The sequence below is a fragment of the Sarcophilus harrisii genome, chromosome 2 (assembly GCF_902635505.1).
Source record: "Sarcophilus harrisii chromosome 2, mSarHar1.11, whole genome shotgun sequence".
In the NCBI taxonomy this organism is placed as follows: Eukaryota; Metazoa; Chordata; class Mammalia; order Dasyuromorphia; family Dasyuridae; genus Sarcophilus; species Sarcophilus harrisii.
Window position 1 is genome coordinate 227,650,756 of NC_045427.1, and position 26,067 is coordinate 227,676,822.

A 26,067-nucleotide genomic window follows, 5' to 3' on the forward strand; every position below is an offset into this window, starting at 1 on the left:
TTTCCAGAATAAATGTATCTATCACTTACTACATATTAATTGTTCTTGTTTTCCCATAACACAATATTTATCATTTTTTGGCTTAACTTTGTCAATCTTATGGGTACCTCTTCCAATTAATGTCAATAATTTATTAATGCCAAGCAAGACAAAAAACAAAGACATATGTTCTGCCAAAGTTGTTTGCTATTGTCACAGAGGAGGTAGATGATTCCCTATTCATCATGATGTCCTCCAGACATGTGTGTGTGTGTGTGCAGGGGTGTGTTAAAATGTAATATTGTACTGTTTCAAGCTTATAACTTTGTAAAGCCTCCTTAATGAGGGTCATTAATAATCCCTACTGCTTCCCAAGAGCTCACCCCAACTATCCACATAGGCAGAACTAAATGGATAAAGAATACCTATAATTCAGATTATGCTATGAAATTTTATACACAATTTATACATCTCATTCTTAGAAAGAAACTTCAAATAAACCATGAGCTTAGCCAGAATTGGACAGGAGGAGGAAATAAGACTGAGTTGCCCTAGGGACACTGAAAAGTTTTAATGACCCTAAGCTTCTCCCTGAATCCAAGGCCCATCTTTTATAAACTAGTGTGATGTTTTATAGCTGGATGTCATAGAATACTATACTCTCTATAAAATTTAAGTTGAAGAGTCATTTAAATTGTCAAAAAAGCATTTATGAAGTACTTACTATAGGTATTATCTTAGGCATTGGAGACCAAATCTAAATAGTCTTTGCCCTTAAGGAACCTACATTAGATTTGGGGGAAATAATATTATACACATAAGTATAAAATATATATATATATATACAAAATAAAATCAGTAATATGGAGGGGAGGGTAATAATAAATATGGGAAGATAAATCACTCTATAGGCAGCTAAGTGATGAATAGGTAGATTACAACTTTGCGAAGAAAAACTCAAAAGGGGTCATACTGAGTCAAGCACAACTGGCAATAAATAGCTGATGGGAGATTGAAGCTCAAAAAAGAGGCCTACAAGAAATTCTCATAAAATGAGGCAATCCTCACAAGAATGAGGGAGTTAAGAAAAGGGATTTATTTTGAGAGAGAAGATAATGAGTTCTATTTTGAATAGGTAGACTTTGAGATGCTTCCAGAAATATCCTGAAGAGCTCCTGTATAGATCAGTGTAGAGGTGACCAGAAAAGAGATAGGTTTGTCTTGAAAGGGAGTGATAATGTTAATTGATCTAAATGTTCCAATGCTACCCATGAAATGCAAAGAGAACACAAGGATGCTGGGGGAATACCAGGATAAATTTATAAGAGGGCACAGATGAGTATCAGATTTGAAGGAACCTCATATTTAGGGGATGACAGATTCATTGAAATATTGTAATCTGAGAATGAGGCACAAAAATTAGAGATGTAAAAATACTTCTGTTTTCACATTTGGATTTCTGCCCTCTTAAATGATTAAAATATAGCAGGAAAAGAATGCTTAGCTTCAATTTCCCCTTCTGTAAAATGGGAATAACTATAGTATTTATTTCACAGGAATATTGTTAGGATCAATGAGATAACATGTAGAAAAGTGCTTTGAAAATCTTAAAGTGCTCTGTAGATGTTACTACTACTATCCTTACTGCTGCTGCTAGTGTTGAATTATTAAGTTTAAAGGTTGGAAGAAGTAAAAAGATGGCATAGTAAGAATTTGGAGTTAGAGTTAGATTCAAATCTGGGTTTGAACCATATGACTGTCATTTATTACCTATCTGAACTTAGGCAAGGCACTTACCCTCTGTAAGCTTCAGTTTACTTTTCTATAAAATAAAAGGTTTCGACTACATAATATCTGAACTTTTTTCCAGCATCAAATCTACGATCTGAGCAGAGACTCAGAAATTCTTAAGGTTTTTAAATTACCTCAAGCTCTCAAGGTATTTCTTTTTGAATACTTTCATCAGAAAAGGTTCATTACCTTTTTGTTTTCTTACTACTTTATTCAGAATCTTGGGAAATGTTATTTAAGACAAATCAGCTCCTCATGGGGTCTTCCTAGGAATTAACTGATGAGACAGTCTGTTTGCTTTTTCTTCTATATCTGATTGGAATGAAGAAATATACCACTATAGATCATAGGACAGATATTCAACTTGGATTTCCAGAAATGTGTGTATCTATGTGTGTGCATGCGCAATTGCTGTGTAGCTGTTTGTCTTTTCAGAGAAAGAGAAAGGGAGGGAATGGGATGCAGTCACTTTGAAATTTGACTCTTTAAGAATAGGGCTGCCCAGGAGAAATAAGGAAGAATGGAAAGAGATCAATAAGTCTTGCTGAAAATAAAACACACATTAGCATATAGTATTCCACATAACCAAGATTAATGTCTTTTTAAAATGAAACAGAACTCCATGTAGATCTTGGGGACTAATTTGCCAGTAGCAGAAAGATTGGAGGGCAGACTATGAATGAGCTAGTTTGAGTTATGCTGAGAATTCAGAAATTGCTGGGTTGGGTTTTATTGTGATTTCTACATTTGAAATTTAAATATGTTCTTGGAATAATACCTTTCTTACTAACAAATAGCCCCAAGAGGAACGATATGCAGTTATTAACAGAGAGGGCTTGATCTAATATCAAATATCAGGCTTACTTCCTTTTCTTATAGTCATGCAAAAAAGGCTAGGTAAAGTCACACCCTTCCCCCTTTCCTGCCCCCCTGCCCCCACCCGTCCCCTATCCTCAGAGCAATAATACTTTATATTGATAGAGGACATTATAGCATATATGCTTTCAAATACATTCTACCATTGAATCCCTCACATTTATATGCAGTAGATAGGACATTATCATCCCCATTTTATGGATAGGGGAAAATGAGGCTCTTTTATTAAAAGGATTTTTATTTTCAATATGAATGTATAATAATAGAAAGTACCCTGATCTGTGGGAAAGAAAGGGATTAAGATTATATATAGCTCTAGAGTTTGGAGGAACTTCAGAATCTATATCTAGCCCAATTCTCTCATTTTACAGATAAGCAAACTGAACCCTAAGGAAGTTCAAGTGGTTTGCAGCAAGGATGGAAAATAAAAATCAGTAAGCAGAGGCAGAATTTAAACATTAATTAAATTGCTGATAAATACAAGAGTAACTTAGATCTCAAACATGAAATTTCAGAGTTGAAGTAGACTCTTGACCTTAGACAATTCCATCCCTCTCATTTTACAACAGAAATTTTCAGGGAGAAGTAAAATAAGTTGATTTTTCAGGGAGAGGTAAAAATTTATTTGAAATCACATTTAGAAAATATACTCCAAATTGTTCAGATTTTTTTTTTTATTAATAACACCTATATGAATTCAACTTGTCTCTGGCTAGATGAGCAAGTGAAACAAATACTTATTAATGACAATGTAGTGGATGCTATACTGGAATCAGGCTGACTGGCATTCAATATCCCCTTACTGCTTGTTTTTCCTCCCAGTTTTTCTTGGCATCTGGAAAAAAAGAAAAACCTATAGACCAGAATCAAATCCATCAGGGCATATTTTAAAATGTTAATTCAAAACAGTTACCCCAGTGTTTATAGGTTTGTACACATATTTGTTTAAATCTCAGCTTCATCTAATCCTTCCAACTGACATGTGACTCTAAACTCTGAAGATCAGGGGGCTTTTATATCAGGGGAAGAAATCACCAGCATCCTGGAAAAGTTGGCGTGAAATTGTAATGACAGAGAAAAAGAGTCATTAAGTGACTCACCAAATAATTCAGTTTAATCTACAGGAAGTGACCATCAAAGCACTCCGAGGGTCTGAGGGTGGAGCTGGAGAAGCTTGACTGAAGGACCATGGCTTTTTATTAGGAGAAAAAATGAGATTGCAACCGACTTCCCTAGGAAGGAAGAGCTACAAAATGAAACCACTGCCGAGTATAATCAATCAACAAGCATTTATTAAACGCTTACTAAGACCAGCACTCTCCTAAGTACTGGACACCTTCAGTAGTGACAATGGCCAGAAATCAAACAGGAATGGGCTTTTCTGTTACAATAGACTTTGGCCTATACAAATATTCATTGATAAAAACAACAAAAATAAAATTACACAGAGAATTAGCTAGTGAGTTCTAGATTTTAGGTTTAGAGCTAAAAGGGATTTTAGAAATTATCAATTCCAATCCCTTCATTTTACAGATAAGAAAGCTGAAATCCAGAAAGAAGAAAGTTCTTGCCTAAGGTCACATACATAGTAAATAGAAGATTGGAGGATTTGAACTTAGATTCTGGAATATAAATCCAATCATCTACCAATAAGCATTGATCATATAAAGAAAGACAAAGACAGCCTCTGGCCTCAAAGTAGCTCTTAGATTACAGGCGATGAAAATTAATTTCAGGAAGGTACCAGGAAAAACATCCAAGATTCTTTTTGCTTTTTATTCTGATGAAAGTTGTGGCTCACACTTTCTTTGTCTTCTCACTCTGAACTAACCATCCAAACCTTCAAAAAGTTATCACTCAGTCCCAAACTTCCCACAAAGCCACTGTCTGTTGTTTTGTAAAGCCAAGCCAAGGAGGGAGCTAAAACTTAAAGATAAAAGGATGAAGCAGATTAGCCTGTTAAGCTATCTTTGTTAGTTCTAATGATCAAATTTCACTGTATTAATCTGTAAAGGTGATAGTTAACTTCTCAGGTATGAGCAAAAAGGGGGTGAATTAAGAATAAAAGACTCAGTGCCATCATTTATATCCATTGATCCTTGTATCTCGTTTTGAAATCATTCTTTGCTTCAGGATAAGTGATACTTGGAAAGAATATTAGCAAAGATAACATCATATGTTGTAATAGCTGCCTAATTAACTATGCTCTTAACAAAGGAATTTTCAAAGGACCAAGTTAACCAACTCTAGGATTTTATGAGGTTACAGCTTTTATGAAATATCAGGGAATGGTATCAAACTTCTAGGTCAGGTCCTGATCTCTCTCGGTCACTTTCACAAGCCTTCTGGTAAATTTCTAGAATTAAAGCAGCCAGAACCATCTCAACATTCTTCAAGACTCCTAAATTGTATTTAGGTTTGCCTAAGGAGATTGGTTACTAGACCTTTGATTTCATTGGTCTGGGGACTCCCAGATAAGGAAACTCCCCTACAAATGCAGTTTGGCACTTTTCTTTACAATTTCTTGTCTTCATTGCTTATGGCAGAAAGAGGGTCACTTGCCCAGGTCACAAAGCTAGTATTTGTTAGAAATGGGATCTGAGTCCAGGTCTTTCCAGTTTTGATCCTATCCCCCTGCTACCCATCCTCCACACAGAGTTAGAATTATTGTTGGTAGCTTTAATTCACAATGGATTTTTAGGAGGGATGGAGAGAATGCATTGATTTAAATGTCATAATAACGTCCTTATCTCTGTTTATCTGACTTAAGCTGGTTGACAATAAGGCTGTGGCTTTTAAGATAGGGTAGCTTATCTTATTAACAGTGTTCTACTTAACCTTTCCAGAAAAAAAAAGCTAAACTATAAAGAGAATCAATAAAATATAAAAGAATAAGACTAACTGCCACTCTCCCTTGCCCTAAAAGAGAGCAAAGAAATAAAATTGGAGATTTTTCTAATTTACTTAAATCCAGCTTATCATGACTGTTCATTAAGACCTCTTCGTACATCAGAAGAACATTTGAAAATCTGAACAACTAACCTTTTTCATGGAGAAGGAAGGGAAAGGGTTGTATAATTATTTGTAATAATTCCATGGGTACCTGTAAATAATCTTGTAGGCACATAATTCAGATTGGTGCAGTGGATAGAGTTCCCTTTCCTTCCAGACAGGAAGACCTGAGGAAGGCCTCAGCCACTTACTAGCTGTATGGCTCTATTTGCCTTAGTTTCCTCATCTATAAAATGAGCTGGAGAAGGAAATGGCAAACCACTCCAGTATCTTTGTCAAGAAAACCCCAAATGGAATTAGAAATGAATCAGAAATGACAGAATAACATTTTTTTTTGTTTTTCCATGATTCATTCCTTTTGTGAGCAGTTACCTGTGCCTATTGCAGATAAATATAATTTGCTGATGTTTAGATATTTTATTTTCTGATGATTTTACATTGAAATTAATTAAAAAATTAATGTGACTAGAGTAGACCTAGATCAAAAGAATCTGTTTAGTAGCTAAATTCAGTATATTTGGAGTAACAAAAAGCCACAGACTAATACTTATTAACTGTCAAGGACACATACATAAATTGGTATTTGATTCTTTATTTCTTCTTTAATTGAGGGCTACCAACCAATCAGGACTCATTATTGCAGCAAAATGATTTTGGATTCATTAAAAAAAAGTACTTCTGGAACTCCTATGGTACAATGCACTGTGGAAAATACGAAATTCAATATTTCACACTATCCCTGACCTCAGAGAACTTGAGGACAATAGTTAAATAATAATAGTTAACAATAGTTAAATTTTTAAGAATCAACATTTACACCTCAGAAATCAGTAAAAACCACACATATCAGGGTTTGATTGATTGATTGCTGTGTCTAGAATTAGGAAAGTGATGGAGAAAATGGTAATGATGCAAATTAAATTGAAAAGTGTTTCCTGTACATGCTACCTCCTAGCCAATTATTAAAAATTTACCAGCACAATTTCTGTTATTATTTATTGTATTAGAAATTAAAGTCGATAAAATTTTAAACAATTATTAATTGATTTTAAAATGATAAGATGACACTATTGTATGTTAACATAAATGTTATTTTAATGAAAATAACTATTTTCCAAAACAAAATTCTTGAGAAAAGTAGCATCATTTAACATATTTTTATAAATCTTTTTAACTTCTGGCTTAAGACAGGACAGCTGGATTTTCATCTTTGTATTCTCCTGTATTCTCCTGTATTCAATCTGTTGACATATGTTATTTTGACTGAAATATATAAAGAAAATCCAGTCTCACACAGATATATAGTTTTTTATTATTATTATTATTATTATTATTATTTGTCCCATTTTGAAGATTCATAAACTGAGGATTACACAATTGGTAAGTGTCTCTAAGAAGGGTAAAATCCATTTGCTTGAAACCAAGTTTTTGCTAAATCCTCTACACCAGAACTTATTTTTTTTCTTTTCTTTCTTTTCCTTCTTTCTGTTTCTGTCCATCATTGATCAATTGAAACTGAGTTAGATCTCTTTATCAAAGAAATCCACTTCCATCAGAATACATCCTCATACAGTATCATTGAAGTATATAATGATCTCCTGGTTCTGCTCATTTCACTTAGCATCAGTTCGTGTAAGTCTCTCCAAGCCTCTCCACACAGATATATAGTTGGCAAAAGGAGGAGTACTTTAATTGGCAAATATCATTTTAGTATCATTATGAAAATAGTTTGGATCTCATTGTGATCCCTAAAAGAATCTTAGAGAACCATCAGATCATAATGGATAGTCTAGTGGGAGAATTAAGGTACATATACAAATAATCATAATTAGAGGGGAAATATTTAAAGTGTAAAGTGAGGGTTAAGCAATGCTGTGGGAGTTTAGAGGAGCCCAGGATATTCAGGGAAGAGAACCTATGAAGAAGTGTCATTTTAACTATGTTTTTAAAGATTGGAAGAAAATGGGTGGATAAAATTGGGTGGTAAAACAGGAAGGGCATTCTGGGTAGGGAACATTCAAGAAGCCTTGTCCTTTTAATGTCCCTGTTGTTATTCAGTTGTTTATGATTCTTTGTGACCCTATATAGGATTTTCTTGGCAAAGATATTAGAGCCCTTTACCATTTCCTTCTCCAGTTTATTAAAAAAAGAGAAGGAAATAGAGGCAAACAGGACAAAGGACTTGTCCAGGAGTCATGTAGCGTCTGAGAAAAAATTTGAACTCAAGAAGATGAGTATTCCTGATTCCAGACCCAGCATTCCATCTACTGTACCATTTAGTTTCCCCCACTGATATCCTAAGAGCTCCTAAAAAGTGGCTCAGGGGAATAACCTAAATTGTAAGCATCACTTTTAAGCATCATTTGTAAACAGATAAAGAAAGAGATGACTGGCTCACAGATCCAGCCTAGCACAGTGAATAATGTTGAATTTAGAATCAGAGAAACCTGGATTTGAGTCCCACCTCAATCATTCACCAAAATGCATGAGCCCAATTGAGTCTCTTAACTGGGGTAGCTAAACAGCACAGTGAATAGAGCACTGATCCTGGAGTCAGGAGGAGATCTGAGTTCAATTTGGCCTCAAACATTTAATATTTATTAGCTATGTGATCCTGGTCAAATCACTTAATCCCAATTGCCTTGCAAAAATAAAATAAAAATTATGTCACTTAACTTCTTTGTGGTCCAGTCTGTAAAATGTGGATAATAATAGCACCTACCTTGCAGGAATGATTGAATATCAAATGAAATATTAGATACTTTGTACACCTTCAACTTCAATCAATATAAAGGGCCATAGCCAGTCATAATGATCTATATATGGCTACTGGACTCAGGGGATGGTATCACTATCATGGCATCACTTCCCTGATGTCATAGTCCTCTTTGAGAAGAAGGATATGGATAGATGAAAACAATTTGTTTCAACAGCCTTGAAGGCAGTTTCAAAAGCTTCTTTCTAAAGTAAACAAGCCACTTTACATTTTATCCCATTTAATCCTCACAACTGCTATATGCTATCGAACACTTAGAGCTTGGTCAGATATCAACTAGTCATGGCTAGTTATCCTGACTTTTGTTCTACTACTGGACTTTGATACTCTGAGGGAGTCAGATATTCAACTTTGTCTAACTCTGCCTCATTAAAATCTAATTCAGGAAATGTGAAAAATTAGGATACCTATGCATTTTTGGAGGAGTTATGAAATGATCCAACCATTCTGTAGAGCAATTTGGAACTATCTCCAAAGAGCTATAAAACTATTTATGCCTTTTGATCCAATATTACCACTAGATCTTTGTAATAACAAAGAGATCATAAAAAGGGGGAAAGGACCTACATGTCCAAAAATATTTATAGCAATTCTTTTTGTGATGGCAAAGAATTGCTATTTGAGGGTATGCTCATTAATTGGGTAATGGTTGAACAAGTTGTGATATATGAATGTAATGGAATACTGCTGTACTATAAAAAATAATGAACAGGTTGATTTCAGAAATGCCTGGAAAGACTTACATGAACTGATGCTGAATGAAGTGAGAAGAACCAGAAAAACATAGTACATAATAACAGCAGCTTTGTGCAATGATCAACTATGACTAGCTCTCCTCAGCAATGCTATGATCTATGACAAAGGACTCATGATGGAAAGTGTTATGCATACCCAGAGAAAGAACTATTAATTCTGAATGCAGATTGAAGCACACTATTTTCACTTTCTTCTGTATTTTTGTGAATTTTCCCTTTTTTCCTATTTTTTTTTCCTTTTATAAAATGACTAATGTGGAAATATGTTGTACATGATTGCACATATATAACCTGTATCAAATTGCTTTCTATCTTGGGAAAGAGGGAGTTCTAAAAAAATTAGAACTAAAAATCTTATTTAAAAATGAATGTTGAAAACTCTCTTTACATGTAATTGGGTAAATGTAACACTATTTACGAAAAAAAAGAAGGGAAAAAAATTAATTCAGGATATCACCCCACACATTGGTCCTCTTCAAAAATGAAGGACAAACAATAACTTTAAATTGTCTATAATATTTCAGGCTTTGTATTAGGTGTTGGGAACATAAAGGCTGAAATCAACCAACCAAAAAACAATAAAAACAGGCCTTAACCTTAAAGAACTTGCATTCTAATTGGGGATGGTGGGGAAGGGATGAGGAATGGTAGGAAAAGGGTACAATTCAGACAATTCAAAATAATTATAAAATCCTTTCAAAGAAGTCCACAAGAAAGGAGTGGGGATTAGGAGGAGGATGGGATAAGCACTTAGCAACTGAACAGTTGTAGAAGGTGAAAAGCAAATTAGGTTCTTATTTGAAGAAAGATAGGGATTCTGTAAGGCAGAAGTTAGAAGGGTATAAATATAAATGCCAAGTATGGGAGACAACTAATGCAAAAAAAAGGCAAAGAGATAGGAAACAAATATTTGATTGAAAAAAAAGTAGGTGCTTCTTCAGATGTTTCCTCCTTCTCCCATCTCTATACCCTAAATCACCTCAACATGATTCTTAATTCTCTCCTTTGTTCCAGTCTTGGAGGAGTGTTCCTTCACATTCACAAATGTCATCCTCTCTACTTATACTCTTGATCCCAAGCACATTTTCATCTTCTGAAAGACTGCCATTTTAGATCATTCTCTTTTTTCCTTTATCCATTGGTTCCTTCCCTGTTACCTACAAACACGTCCTTATCTCCCCCAACCTAAAATAAAACAAACTTTTACAATATCCTACTATGCCTGCAAGCTGTCCTAGAGAAACTTCTAAAATTTTGCACTTATTGCTTCTATCTTCCCACCCCTTGTAATCTGGCTTTCCACTTCATCACCTTATTAAAACTGCTCTCCCTAAAAATAGCAGTGCTCTCTTAATTGTCAAATAAAAAGATCTTTTCTTAATTATTATTACTCTTAATCTCTCCATGGCCTTTGACAGTGTTGATTATTCCCTGTCTCTCTCTTTCCTGCATTTTCCAGATGTTGGCCTTTCACTGTTCTCTTATATCTGTCTGAACTAACTTTTTTCTTGTAGGTCTCCTTTGTTGGATCATCCTTATTGTCCTAATCTTCAATTTAAGAATGTACCTACGACTTCATTGTGAGGCATTCCTAGTCTTCTTGTTTATCTCGTTAGATGAAATGAGTTCAACAGATATTCAGACAATATATATACATATGTGTGTACATAAAAATATACAAATATAAAATTATAATTTATACAATTTATTTATATTAATCCAGTCCCATCTCTTTTGAAGTCTAATATCACATTATCAAATCCTGTTTGTATGTGTCCACCTGAATTTTCAATAGATATTTCTTAGGCAACTAATCCAAAATAAAACTCATTTCCCCTCCAAATTCCCCAATCACTCCCTAACTTATTTTTGTTAAGCACTATTTTTTGAAACTTTGAAATTGTTTTTGATTTTTTTCCCTCTTCCTTACCCCTCACACTTCATCAGTTGCCAGGTCTTGTTGATCTGCCTTCACTATATATCTTGTATCTATGCCCTTCTCTTCATCCATATAGCCATCATCAGCCATCAAGGGTCTGAACTGACCCTTGTCATCTCTTACCTGAACTATTCTAATTTTCCAGCTTCCATATAAATTGTAACTTCCAGCAAATCGAATTTCAAATTTTACTTCCTACAGAAAACTTGATCTGATTCTCTAGTTGCCATTGTATTCTTTCCAATTACTTTGTATTTAATTTTCTATGTACAGATTTCCTCCAAGAAAATTTAAGTTCCTTGAGGACAGTGGATGTTTTCTTTTGCCTTTGTATCCCAAAAATCTGGCATGCTAAAAAAAATTTAACTTGTGATTTTTTTTTTTTACTATGAACCTAAAAAAAAAAAAAGGTGGGGGGTGGGGATATTTCCATATCAAAGAATGTAGAAAAGTATTCTCTGTATATAAAACCATATATCTCCATTTCTTACCATTTGGTTTTTTAGAAGTACATAATACTTTCCATGAATTACTTTCTTTAAAATTTTTTAAATTTATATTTTCAGTTCCAAATTCTCTTTCTCCTCACCCCTCCTCAACCTATGGAGTAGGCAAGAAAAACAATATCAATTAAATTAGCATTTAGTAAGTCATGCAAAACATGCTTCTACATTAGATATGTGGTATAAATAAATAACTAAACAAACAAGCAGTTAGGAATAAAAAGGAAAAAAAAAAACGCTTCAATCTGCCTTTAGAATCTATTAGTTCTTTCTCTGGACGTGCATAAAATTTTTTTGTAATTAAAAATTCCTTGGAATTATTATGAATCATCGTATTAATCAGAGTAGCCAAGTCTTTCACAGTTGATTATTGTTACAATGTTGCTGTCATTTTATACAATGTTCTAGTTCTACCCTCTTCACTTTGCATCAATTTATATCAATCTTCCTAGGCTTTATACATTATTTTTGAAATTCTACTTATCTATGTTTCCTTCTGAATTGTTCTTCTTTTCTGTACATTAAAAGTAGTGTTTCAATGGCTCTCTTTTCTTTGTAGCTACTTTGTGCTACCCAAGTAAAATCCAAGAGAAAGAAAGGAAAAAATATTTGTGACAATTAAGCATAGGCAATCAAAATAAACCCACAATGGTTATATCCAAAAGATGGTATTTTTTTGGTTTTTTCTCCCCCTGCATCATGTGTCTATAACCTCCTGCAGGAGTAGAGTAACACTTCAAGATCTCTGAAGAACTTAAGTATCAATTGTGAGGCAGTGGAAACATTGGCACAGGACTGTGCTGCATGGTATACTTCCATCAAAGAAAGTGCTGTGCTCTGTAAGCAAAGCAAAAGCAAAATAGCAGTAAAACAAAGGAAATGAGAGATGTACAAATCAAGAGATTTTCCCATCCTAAATGTTCAAAGGGAGTACTTGGGCCCCACCTGTGGGACAGCCTTCTGAGTCATATTACACTGATCAGCTACAGATGAATACATTGTACCTTGACCTCAGCATCATGATGTTATTGATCCTTTTTGGATATGTAGGACAAACAACAGCATGCTTTACTAGAGGTCCCCTGGAGACATGGTTGATCATTGCATTCATTAGAGTTTTTAAGACTTTTCAAGTATTTTTTTCCCAATAATATCGTTGTTCTAAAAATAGTGTTCTCCTGGTTCTGCTTATTTTATTCTGCATTAGTTCATACTGTCCAAGGTTCTTTGAAATGATCTCTTTCATAGTTTCTGATGGTATAATAATATTTCTTTACATTCATATATCACAATTTGTCCAGCCATTGCCCAGTTGTCTATGAAACAATCTAATGAACCTTCTTAGATTTTAATTCTTTTTTTTCAATCCCAGCCTTTATTTCTCCTTCTGAATCAAAAGGTTTATTTTGCTTGTGATTATTACTATTATTATCCTCCTTCTTAAAAATCCTCCTTTACACTTTGTTCTATATAGGATTTCTATACCAAATTATGGTCTTGTGTCTTCATCTCTCCTTTGTCCATTTCAGATAAGAATGAGGAGTATTTGATATCCATTCTCCTTAGGGCTTCTTCCATGCTTTTCTATTATTGTTAGCGTAATTTATGAGAAATAATTAATTATATCTCCTTCTTCCTCCTTTCTATACTTTTTTTACCCTACCTCTTCTTTGTCATTTTCAAGAAGAAACCTATAACTCCTGAATAGAGTCTATTTTAATACTCATGATGGAAAATACTATCTATATCTAGAGAAACAACTATGGAATTTGAATGCAAATTGAGGAATCTATTTTCATTTTGGACTTTTTTTTGTTTGACTTTTCCCTTTCATTTTGTTTCTTATTTCACAACACGACTAATGTAAAAATATATTTAACATCATTGCACGTATATAACCTATTGCTTGCCACATTGGGGAGGGAAAAATGTTTGGAACTCAAAAATCTTATTTAAAAAATGAATATTGAAAATTATCATTACATGTCATTGGAAAAAAGGAAACACTATTTACTAAAAGAAAAAGAAAGAAAAGAGAAAAGAAAGGAAAAAAGGAAAGAAAGAAGGAAGGAAGAAAAGAAGGGAAAAAGGAAGGAAGAAAAAAATACAATGTCTAGGCTATTTAAGAATCATAGTTTTTCAATGAGTCTAATGATTCTTAAATTATCTTTCTTTGACTTTTTTTTCCAGATGAACTTTTTATTTTTATGTTGGATGTCATATATTGTCTTCTATTTTTTCAGTCTTTTGAATTTGTTCTAATATTTTATGCTATCTCACAGAGTCCTTGATTTCTTTCTAGTTTTCAGGAAGTTCATTTCTTGGATAAGGTTTATCATTTTTCCTTTTAAGCTATTTATTCTCCTTCCAATTCTTTCCCTATGGGCTTTTATTTTTAAAATTTTTTTTGTGTACTTCATTTTTTTCCCCTTAGATTTTCATGTAGTCCTTGTGGAAAATCAATTTCTTTTCTTTGAATTTCTGTTAGCAGTTATAGAATTACTTGCTCCTTCTTTGGGAAGTTCTCGATCTATAAATAATTTTTGATATTGCTAAATGTATCTTTGATTTGCTTATTTCTCCAGTGTTGGAATCTTTACAAACTGTTAAGCCATTGGAGTTGATAAAGACAATAATTATCTAATTTAGCATGGTTCAATATGATTGATTTGATCTTGGAAGGAGATATTTTGGGCTAGAACTTGAAACCAGGTACTAAGTACAACTGATAAAAACAACGCTTGTGGCACACCCATAATTGCAAATGCTTGTATGAGGAATTCAGTGACCACTTGGGCTTGTGTTGACCAAGATGCTTGTCTTCACACCTTTAGAGAGCTCATAAGTATTTAAGTACTCAATGGAGTTCACACGTTTGGGAGATTTCAGGGCTTAGTATGAGATATCCGAATTCACACCTCCCTTGAAATTCTTAGGGCCAGAGAGCATGCTGGGAGATATCCCACAATCCCACTCTCAGAGAAGTAGCATAAATACAGCTCCAGTGAGCCACTTGAGAGAGTTACTTGGGAACACTGACTGGGGTGGGAGAGGAGCACTCTGGGAGGAAGCCCACAACCCCTTTCTCTGAGACAAGAGAGATTCATTACAACTTCCACCTTGGTGCTGGCTGGAGGCTGAAGAAAGCAGAGGCAGAAGCCAAGGACAAAGCTGCAAGAGCTCTTGGAACCAAGCAGAGAGATAGGCCTGAGCTAACCGGGCTATATTGAGGGACACAATAAAAGACCTGAACTTTTATCATCTGGCTGTGTTTTGGAAAAAGAACACCACACTCCAGTATTAGTTTCTGATCTAGGGCTTTGTATTAAGATCAGGTTTCATTCCCTTTTGCACTTCTGGGTGTAGTGATTAACCTTGAATAGTTTTACTCTGGATCACCTGGGTTCCTTTATTGACTTCTACCTCCTGAGAATGAGATGAGTCTTTGAAGTCAAGGCCTTTTTAGGTCCTCAGGATAGATTATTAGGGAGCCTATAATTTTTGGGCCTGGACCATAGAGATATTAATGCTGTAGCATTTTCCTTATTATTGCCTATTGCTCAGTATATTCCCTGAAGTCTCCAATGTTCCCACCCTTGGAATTTCTAACAACCATGATAATTTCTGACTACCTTTAGGTTTTTTCATGAGAAACCCTTTGCTCTTGTAACATCTATAGAGAGCCTTGTGGGCTATCCATGTTTCTGACCCATCTCTGATTATGCTGGGACATGACACTGCACTGACATTAGGTTTCCATTGGACTTCTCATTTATTATTCAAGCTAGTGCAGTTTAGAACTTTGGTGTAGTACTTCTGAGAGAGTTGCATGGTCTGATTCCCATTCAGGTAGCCATTTTGACTGAAAGTCTAGAACTGCTATTTCTTTCTTTTTTTTTTTTTTTAATTCAATTTCATTTTTATTTGCAATTCCAAATTTTCTCTCTCCCTTATCCCAACAATTGAGAAAGCAAGAAACACAAAACTGGTGATAAATATGTGTAGTCATGGAAAGCAAATGCTCACATTAGCCATGTGCAAAACAAAGAAAGAAAAAAAAGTTTACTTTTATAACATCTTTTTTAAATTCTCATTTCTCTTTTCTGGTATTGTCATTATTCTTTTTTTTTTTTTAATAATTATAACTTTTTATTGACAGAACCTATACCTGGGTAATTTTTTTTTTTTTAACAACATTATCCCTTCAATTCACTTCTGTTCCGACTTTTCCCCTCCCTCCCTCCACCCCCTCTCCCAGATGGCAAGCAGTCCTATACATGTTAAATATGTCACAGTATATCCTACGTACAATATATGTGTGCAGAACCGAACAGTTCTCTTGTTTCACAGGAAGAATTGGATTCAGAAGATAAAAATAACCCGAGAAGAAGAATCAAAATGCAAACAGTTTACATTCATTTCCCAGTGTTCTTTCTTTGGATGTAGCTGCTTCTGTCCTTCATTGATCAATTGAAACCAAGTTAGATCTTCTCTTTGTCAAAGAAATCCACTTCCATCAGAACACATCCTCATATGGTATCGTTGTTGAAGTATACAATGATCTCCTGGTCCTGCTCATTTCACTTTATTGCCATTATTTTGATATAGGCCCTCATCATTTCATGCCTGGACTTAACTGTAATTGCCAGCTACTTGGCCTCCCTGTCACAAGTTTTTCCTCACTCTGATTTATCCTCCTTTGAGCTGTCATAGTGATCTTTCTAAAGCAAAATTTAGACACATCATACTTCCTACTCAGTAGACTCCAGTGATTCCCTTTGCCTCCAGGATCAAATATGAAATCCTCTGTTTGGCTTTTAAAGTCCTTTATAATTCCTCTCTCCAAACACACAATGTCTTTCCATTCAGTGACACTGGGTTTCTTACTGTTGCTTCAATAAGATATTCCCAGCTCTGGGCATTTTCCTTGGCAGTCCCTCATGACTGGAATTCTCTCCTGACCTTCCTGGCTTTCTTCAAGTCTCAGCTACAATCCCACCCTAAACAAGAGTCTTTCTTGATTCTAGTTCCATTGCTCTGCTGAATATCTGCAGTTTAACACGATTGTTTGTATTTTGTCTCCCTCATTAGAGTGTGAGTCCTTTGAGAGTCTTTTACCTTTCTTTTTATCTCCAGCCCTTAGTACAATGCCTGACACAAGTAGCTATTTAATAAATGCTTATTAACTGATTAATCATATAGGTAATAAGCAATAGAGACAAAGCTAGAAACTTGGTCACTTAACTTACCAGTCCAGCATTCTTTCAGCAATACTGACCTATTTTTTCATGATATATTTATATATAATGTGTGTGTGTGTGTGTGTATGTGTGTTTGTGTATGTATATATGTATACACACATGCACACGCACACGCACACACACACATATATATCTCCTAACAATCCTGTTTACACTGAGCTCTGCAAAATGATGATGATACAAGATGGGTCCTCCCATACACTTTCAGAATGCATGACATCATTCTGCCATAGTGAGGGTGTGACCACAATAACGGCCTTTTCAGACAATAACGGCCTTTTCACACAATAACGGCCTTTTCAGAGAACTGAAAAACTCCCACAGAAGTGGGAGATCAAAGGCAAAAGGAATTAAAGTCTTGTGGCCATTTCTATCCATTTAGGTTCAGAAGAAATGTTTATGTGAAGCCATTTTGGGTTCTGTGAAGTGGAAAAGATTAAACAGTGCAAGCATATTACACTTTTTTAATGTGGTACCTACAAATTTGTTTATACACACTATGTTAAAGTATGATTTGGTGGTTTTATAAATATGGTGGATTTATAAATACGTTGGTATCAGAAATAGGTATAACTTCCAAAAATGAGTCGAAGTCCTAGTAATTCAAAGACCTGACTTCATCATTAAATGAACACTTAGTTGAACACTTTACAAATGTTGACAGATTCATAAGAATTGACTAATTTACAATGAAACAATCATAGACCATTACGGGTAGAGAAGACTTTAAAACATAGAACAGAGAATATCTCTGGGGAAAAACAATGAGGCCTATTGAAATGAAATTACTCGCTCAGGATCTATATCTTGCCACTGAACCCAGATGGCTCTGGAGGAGCGTGATGATTTTGCACATCCCTCCCCACTAAAGTCCAATTCACTTATTTATGTATCACAGAATTACCTCCCTGATGTCATGCTCCTCTTTGAGAACAAAGGACAAATAATACTTGTCCAGGATCACAGAAATAATAAGTGGCTAAGCTGGGATTTGAATGCACAATTTTGAAGTTCAAATCCTCTTCTACAACTTTTTGCTGAGACTCAAATGATATACTGCCAAGGCAATTATTTCAAGGTAAATAAAATTGGACAAATTCACATTAATTTTTAAATTAATGATTCATATTAACCTTGCTCACTTGCTCTGGTAAGTGTTATTCCCTTACCTGACATTAGCTCAGCTGTAATGCTTTTTTTTATTTTGAGCTTTCTGGATAATGGTCAAAATTTCCTTTGCTACAGTGGATCTTACTTCTTCAGTATTATATGCAGAGTACTCCATTGCCAATCCCAATAAAAGAATCACAGAATAAAAAAGTTGAAGCTTCATGTAAAGAGATAATTTTTGTTGTTATTGATACCATTATTAGACTGATCAGCAAGAAGCTACCTGATAAGAAATGAGTGACCCAAGTTCAAAACCTAGCTCTAACTGTAGATCAATTGTATGATCTTAGAAAATTGACTTCCTCTCTCTAGCTTAATTTTTCTCAGTATAATGAATGAGTTGAATTCAGTTTTATGTAAGATCTCTCTCAGCACTCATATTCTCTTCAATATATTCTAAAGTCCCTTCCATTTCCAAAAGTCTATGATTTCATTGTAAATTAGCCAGTCCTTTTGAATCTGTTGGTAGGACTCTGGAAATAAATGCAGAATTCCTTTCTATCTCTAAAAATATAGCTATGGTCTTAATATTTTAGATTCATATTTTTAGTACAAGTTGGATTAATATAGCAACCTTTCAAACATCTTAAAAAGAATTGTCCTGATGAATGCTAGCTATACTTAGAGGCTCCTAGCAAGGCATTAATTTTCTTTCTATCCATCAGTGGCCTTTGACCCTTGGATCTATCAGCTCCCAGATGACAGAGTTGTCTAAAAATAACCCCTTCAATTTGAAGCTCATTTCTGTCTTTTTGGTTTCTTATAAGGTGAATGTTCACATGGAGAATAATGTTTACTATCTGATTTTATGAGTGTTAAATCATGAAATGTGAAGGTTGCATTTTCATAGATTGATTTCCTTTCTGAAATGGGGCTTGTTTGCCTCTGCTGAGTATTCATGTCCAAAGGTGAACCAGACAAAGAGACACATTCTTTTCTTTCTTTTTTTTTTTTTTTTTTTTTTTGTGTGTGTGATGTGATTTTCTTTTTCTTCTCTATCTCTTTCCTCCCTTCCCCAGAGAACAAATTCAATTTATTCCATTTCATACGACAAATATTTATTGAGCTCCTATTATGTTCAAGGCACTTTATTAAAGGCAAATTATTTTTTTTTTTTTGGTTCCCTGAGAAAACTTATGATTTTTCTCTTTGTTCTATGTGATTCTAAATTGGGCTCACCATTTGGTGTGTTTGCTAGGCCACAGAATGAATTTTATTACAGCTACAAAACCGATTTTCAGAAGTCTCCTAGTAACTGAGAGCAGATGAAAGGAGAATGAGTCTCTGAGAAATGTGCTCCACAAATCATTTCCCCAGGATTACTATTCCATCCTTTAGGCTACTGAGAAGCTCTGGATTTTTTTGTTTTGTTTTTAGGAAGGGGCAATAATTTAGAAAACCAATGATGAGATATTGATTCAAAATTAGTTAGAGAAAGGCAGTCACTGTTTTCTTGTGAGAAGAAAAACTACTTTAGGTGAAAATGGCTTTTAAAATAGTAAACCACCACAAATTAGGCTCAAAGGATAACTATTTAAAAAAAAGTATGAGACTGTTGCAGTCTGTTAAGGAATATGTTTATATTATATTATATATATATATATATATATATATATATAATTTCTAGCTACTAATAGGTAGCAGTATTTATGGTTTATATTTTTGTACAGAGTTTTATTAAAAAGCAGTTGAAGGGGAAATTATGTTGCTTATAAATGATCAGTGTAAACATTATTTTCAACTTGACAGTAATTTGAAATATAGATTGCATCATACTCAAAATATATTTTTTTCAAGAAAGGAGGGATGTAAGAGATTTCTTGGCTGTTTCTAGTTTGTTACCCAAAATGTAGTTGGGAAACATTTAACAAAATAAATGCAAATACTATACACCACAGATAATGTTAATTTGTAGTTTTAAAGTCAATCTCCATCCCACAGGAATTAGTTTCTTTATTGGTTTATTAGTGCATTCTACTCTACTGATAGAGTGCTGAGAGGTTGGGAAACTGGCCCTTGGTCACAAATGTCAGAGGTCAGATCTGCACCTAGGTTTTCATGGCTCATGTTCATATATATGCCTGATCTGTGATAGAGCTTTTTAAGCTCATTTTGGTCTGATCAACCACAGTTGGACACATTGTACACTGACCCTGATATCATGATGTCATTTTAGTCCTTTTTGAGGAGGAAGGACAACAACCACCATCCTACCTCTGTGACTAGCTCTCTATTCATCAGGATATGCTATCTCTCAAGAAATGGACAACTCCCTCCCTCCCCTGAAAAGATAGGTGATAATATTTAGGTGTCTAACTTCAGAGTTAAATATAAACAGATTTAGGAGAGCAAAAGTCTGAATGCATGGCATTATGAATAAAAGAAATGTTTATCAGGCTGTGCATGTGTGTAAAAGGAAAGCATTTTTAAAAATTTAATTTATGGAATAAAACAAGCATTTCCATAACATAGCATAATGAAAAAGATGATTGCATATGGAATTACAAATCTATTATATACAATTTTCTATTCCTTACAAATATATAATAAAGTTCCCATGTGAATGTCTTTTTTTCTTTTTTTTCTTTTCTTTCCTTCCCACTCTAAAGCTGGCTACATTAGATTCAAATGTGTATATATATATATGTAAAACCATTCCACACACACTTCTATTTGTTAGTTCTTTCTCTGGATGCGGATAATGCCTTCCTTCATATGTCTTTTGTAATTATTTTGGGTAATTGTAAAAATCAAAATGACTTATTTGCTCAAAGTTGTTCTTAAAACAATATTGCTGTTACTGCATACAAGGAAGGCATTTCAAATGCATCTGCTATGCAAAAGTAAATGTAGAATACTCTATGCCATTTCCTCAGTTCATAAGCAGTAGGATGTACTCAGGGATAGATGTTTTTATTTTCTGACTAACTCTGCACCTTTTTTAAACTCCTGTTCTCTAACATAGTTCATCTTAAACTTATCATCTCTAATGAAAAATGCCTGCTGAGTGGACTACAAACCATTTGGTGCCCTCCTGTCAAGAAAGGAAAAGAATAACATTCAGTAACGCCGAAGGTTTTGATTATCACATCGTAAATGAACAAATGGCATCTGTCAATACAAAGGAACTTTTTTGGGCTTTGACAGAGGAAGCCTGCTTATGCACTGGGGGGTGGGAGGAGATTACTTCTGAAGCGACAAACTGGATTTTTATTAACCTCCTGCTTTGCCCAAAGTTGCTTTTTTTTAAAAAAAAAATTGTTTTCCCTCCATTTTGCAAGGGAATATTGCTATAAAAAGTAGGCAAACAGGAAGCTAGCAGCTGTTTGAAATTGCAAGACTAGGGCTTTTACTGAATTATATTAAACACTTTGAGCAATAAATTATATTCAGAGTGGAGAATATAGGTATGTGTATGTATCGAGAGAGAGACATAAACGTGGACACATCTGCACACTTGTATGCCCATTTGGAGAAATATTTCTTTTAAAAAAGCATAACAGTCTGTTTACTTAAACATGAATTCCCTCTTCGTTTTCATATTCAGACCATAAACATCTTTCATGACACTGATAAATGGCAAAGGTGTTTATGAGCTGTAAGAAATGTTTATGCCAAATACATAAAACCAGAGATGGAATTGTTCCCATTGAATAGGCCAGTGGTGGGGAAAGGGGGGCCTATAGTGGGAGGCGGGAATTATTTCCCTGGAAGTTGTTAAGATGGCCCTCTCATAAAAATGTTTAGTAAAATGTTAACAGTAATTCAGGCCTAAGCAGGTGTGGGAGCAGGAAACACCAAGACAATCTAGAGATGCCTGAAGACAGACTGCTCCTTTCTCTGTTAGGAGGCTCACTGGAAATGTCTAGTCTTTGTGCTGACTGGGTTGGGGGAAGTTGATATATACTGGTAAAGCAGAGCATATTCTCAATTCAAACATGAGGAAACTATAGTGCTTCCCTGTTAAAAATCTCACTAACATTTTTAGAGACACTTGGAAACAATATCTAAACCTAGTTAATTTCCATGAAGACCAAGGAACTTTTCAAGCAATCAATAAGACTATTAATAAATACTTATTGAGGTTTTACAAGCATGAATGTTGAAAACTGTCTGCATACATTTTGAAAATAAATACTTGTTGATCAACTGAGCTATTTAATTTATAGAGTTTAGGTGTGGTAGGAACTATATAGATGATGTAGCTTAATACATTCAATTTACAGATGTGAAAACTGAGGCCTAGAGAAGTGAAATGCCTTCAGAGAAGAGTATAATCCAGGAGAATGAATTCTGTATTAATAAGTGTTCCTTGAATTGAATTGGATTTCTTGGGTGGTTATTCAGCTGTACAGCTATATATTCTCCTTTGAATCAGAGAATCACAGTTCAAATCCCAGCTTTATTACATGACCTTAGGAACTCATTTAACCCTTCTCTGCTTTGGTTTCCTTGTCTGAAAAATGATGTGATTGAACTAGATGGTCTTTGAGGTCCCTTCCAGTTCTACTTTACAAATTCCTTACTGTATATATTCTTCAGGGTTATCTTTCCCCTATAATAGCTTCATCTAGGTAAAGTCTAGCCTCGGTAGAATGAACTATTTTCTGATATTTTTTCAAAGCACTTTCACATTTATTATCTCACATAATTTTCAAAACAAACACCTTACAAAGTAGATAGGACCTATGTTATATCCATTTTATTGATAAGAAAACTAAAACCTGAGTATAGAAGTGTGTCACACACTAAGCTAGACCCAGAATAAGATCTTCTGATTCTTCTAAGATTAGTTTTTTTTTCTTTCTGAATATTTTATTTTCCTCCCAATTACATATAGAGATGATTTTTAATATTTACTTTAAACAAATTTAAGTTCCAAATTCTTTTCCTTCCTCTTCTCCCCTCTTCTTGAGACAATAAACAATTTGATATATAGCTTAGTATTCTGTCTTTTAAAAATAATTTTTAGTTAAAATTTTTTCTCAATGATATTTTATTTTTCCAGTTACATGTAAAGATAGCTTTCAACATTCATTTTTGAAAGATTATTAATTTCAATTAGTATGTCAGAAACTATACTAACACCTAATATCCTTACCAAGATAAGGTCTAAATGGGTTCGTGATTTAGACATAAAGAATGATATAATAAGCAAATTAGAAGAACAAAGGATAATCTATCCCTCAGATCTGTGAAGAAGGAAGAAATCTGTGGCCAAAGAAATACTAAAGTATATTATGGAATGCAAAATGGATAATTTTTATTATGTTAAATTAAAAGGTTTTATACAAACAAAACCAATGCAGACAAGATTAGAAGGGAATAGGAAAAAAAAATTTACATCCAGGGGTTCTTATTAAAGGTTTCATTTTAAAAATTTATAGAGAATATACTCAAATTTATATCAAATTTATTAATTTTATTTACTATAAAATTATAAATAAGCCATTCAGTCAAAGGATACGAACAGACAATTTTGGGATGAAGAAATTAAAAACATTTCTAGTCACATGAAAAATGCTCCAAATCACTGTTGATCAGAAAAATGCAAATTAAGACAACTCTGAGTACCACTACATAACTCTCAAATTGGCTAAGGTGACAGGAAAAGATAATAATGAATATTGGAGAAGATGTGGGGAAATTGGGACAGTAATACTTTTTGATAGAGTTGTGAACTGATCCAATCATTTTGGAGAATGATATGGAACTATGCCCAAAGGGCTATCAAACTGTGTATACCCTTTTATCAGTAATGTCTCTACTCTGCCTCTAAGCCAAAAAGATTACAAAAAATGGAAAAGGACCCACATGTGAAAAATTGTTTGTAACAGACCTTTTTATAGTGGCAAGGAACTGGAAACTGAGTGGATACCCATCAGTTGGAGAAAGGCTGAATAAGTTATGACATATGAATGTTATGAAATATTATTGTTCTATAGAAACAATTAGCAGAATGATTTCAGAGAGGCCTGGAAAGACTTACATGAACTGACGCTAAGTGAAGTAAACAGAACCAAGAGAATATTGTACACAGCAACAAGAAGATTATATGATGATCAATTCTGATGGACATGACTCTTTTCAACAGCAAGATGATTCAGGACAGTTCCAATGGTCTTGTGATAGAGAGAGAGTCATCTGCATCCAGAGAGAGGATTGTGGGGACTGAGTGTGGATCACAAAATAGTATTTTTACTTTTTTTGCTGTTATTTGCTTGCATTTTATTTTCTTTCCCATTCCGCCCCCCCTTTTGATCTGATTTTTCTTGTGCAGCATAATTATTGTGGAAATATAGAAGAATTGCACATGTTTAACATATATTGGATTACTTGCCACTGGGGGCGGGGAGAGAGAAAAAAACTTGAAACACAAGATTTTGAAGAGTAAATGTTAAAAACTATTAATGCTTATGTTTTGAAAATTTAAAAGAAACAAAAAAAAAAAGATTATGTGTTCCAAATTTTTTTCTCTCTCCCTTTCTTATCTTCCCCTCCCCAAGAGAGCAAGCAATCTGATATAGATTATACATGCACAATCCTTTTAAATATATTTCCATATTTTCACATTGTAAAAGAAAAACCAGAACAAAAATAGATGAGAAAGAGAAAGCAAGCAAACAAAAAAAGGTGAAAATACTATGCTTCAATCCACATTCCATTTGCACAGTTCTTTGGCAATGACTTTTTCTATCCCAAGTCTATGGAATTGCCTTGAATCATCACATTGTTGAAAAGTTAAGTCCATCAAAACTGATCATCACATAATTTTGTTACTATTATGTACAGTGTTTTCTTGGTTCTACTCATTTCATTCAGTATTGGTTCATATAAGTATTTCCAGGCTTTTCTGAAATGTCTGTTCATCATTTCTTATAAAACAATAATATTCTATTGCATTTATATACTATAACTTATTCTACCATCGCCCAGCTGATGGACATTTCCTCAGTTTCTAATTCTTTGCCACCACAAATGTTTCTGTGACAAACATTTTTGCATATGTATGTCCTTTCCCCTCCTTTATGATCTCTTTGGGATTCAGATCCAGTTGTGACATTGCTAAATCAAAGGGTATGCACAGTTTGATAGCCCTTTGGGCATACTTAGAAATTTTTCTCCAGAATAGCTAGATTAATTCACACCTCTATCTGTAATGCATTACTATCCTGGTTTTCCCACTTCCCCTACAACATTTATCATCATCTTTTTCTATCATTTTAGCCAATCTGAGAAGTGTGACATGATACCTTAGAATTGTTTTAATTCACATTTCTCTAATCAATAGTGATTTAGAGCATTTTTTCATATGAATGTAGATTAGCCTTAATAGATAAGATCTTATTTTGACATGAGCTTCTATGGTACTCATACCATCAGTAACCTTTCTCCCTGGGGTCTTTCCAGTTGAAGAGCTTTTTCCAGTCTATTTAAAAAGACCTCCTAGGGCAGTCATTTTTTTCATTCCCCACTTGGTTGTTCTCCTTTGGACTTCTCCAACATGGTCTCTAGTGCCTTCCTCTTCTCTCCTCTTTTATTTATTGTCTTGTTCCATAAGATTGTAAGCTCTTTGAAGGCAGGGATCATCTTTTTATTTTTCTTCATATTTATATCCTTAGTGTTTAACACATTGCCTGACTTGCTTAATAAATGTTTATTGACTGAATACAAAGTTCTTTTCAAATGTTATCTTATTTAATATTTAATATGATACTGTAGAACAAGCATCTATTTATTTTATAGCTTTTTATTTACAAAACATATGCATGAGTAAATTTTCAACATTGACCCTTGCAAAACCTTGTGTTCCAACTTTTCCCCTCCCCCTTCCCTAGATGGCATGTAGTCCAATACACGTTAAATATGTTAAAGTATATATTAAATCCAATATATGTATACATATTTATACAGTTATTTTGCTGCACAAGAAAAATTGGATAGAAAGAAAAAAAAACCTGAGAAGGAAAACAAAAATGCAAGCAAACAATAACATAAAGAGTGG

At 34.1% G+C, this 26,067-nt stretch overlaps 1 pseudogene; it reads right to left on the reverse strand.

Annotated features, from left to right (window-relative positions):
* The window catches only part of LOC111718584, a 131,672-nt pseudogene that overhangs the window by 14,864 nt on the left and 90,741 nt on the right, over positions 1 to 26,067 (reverse strand).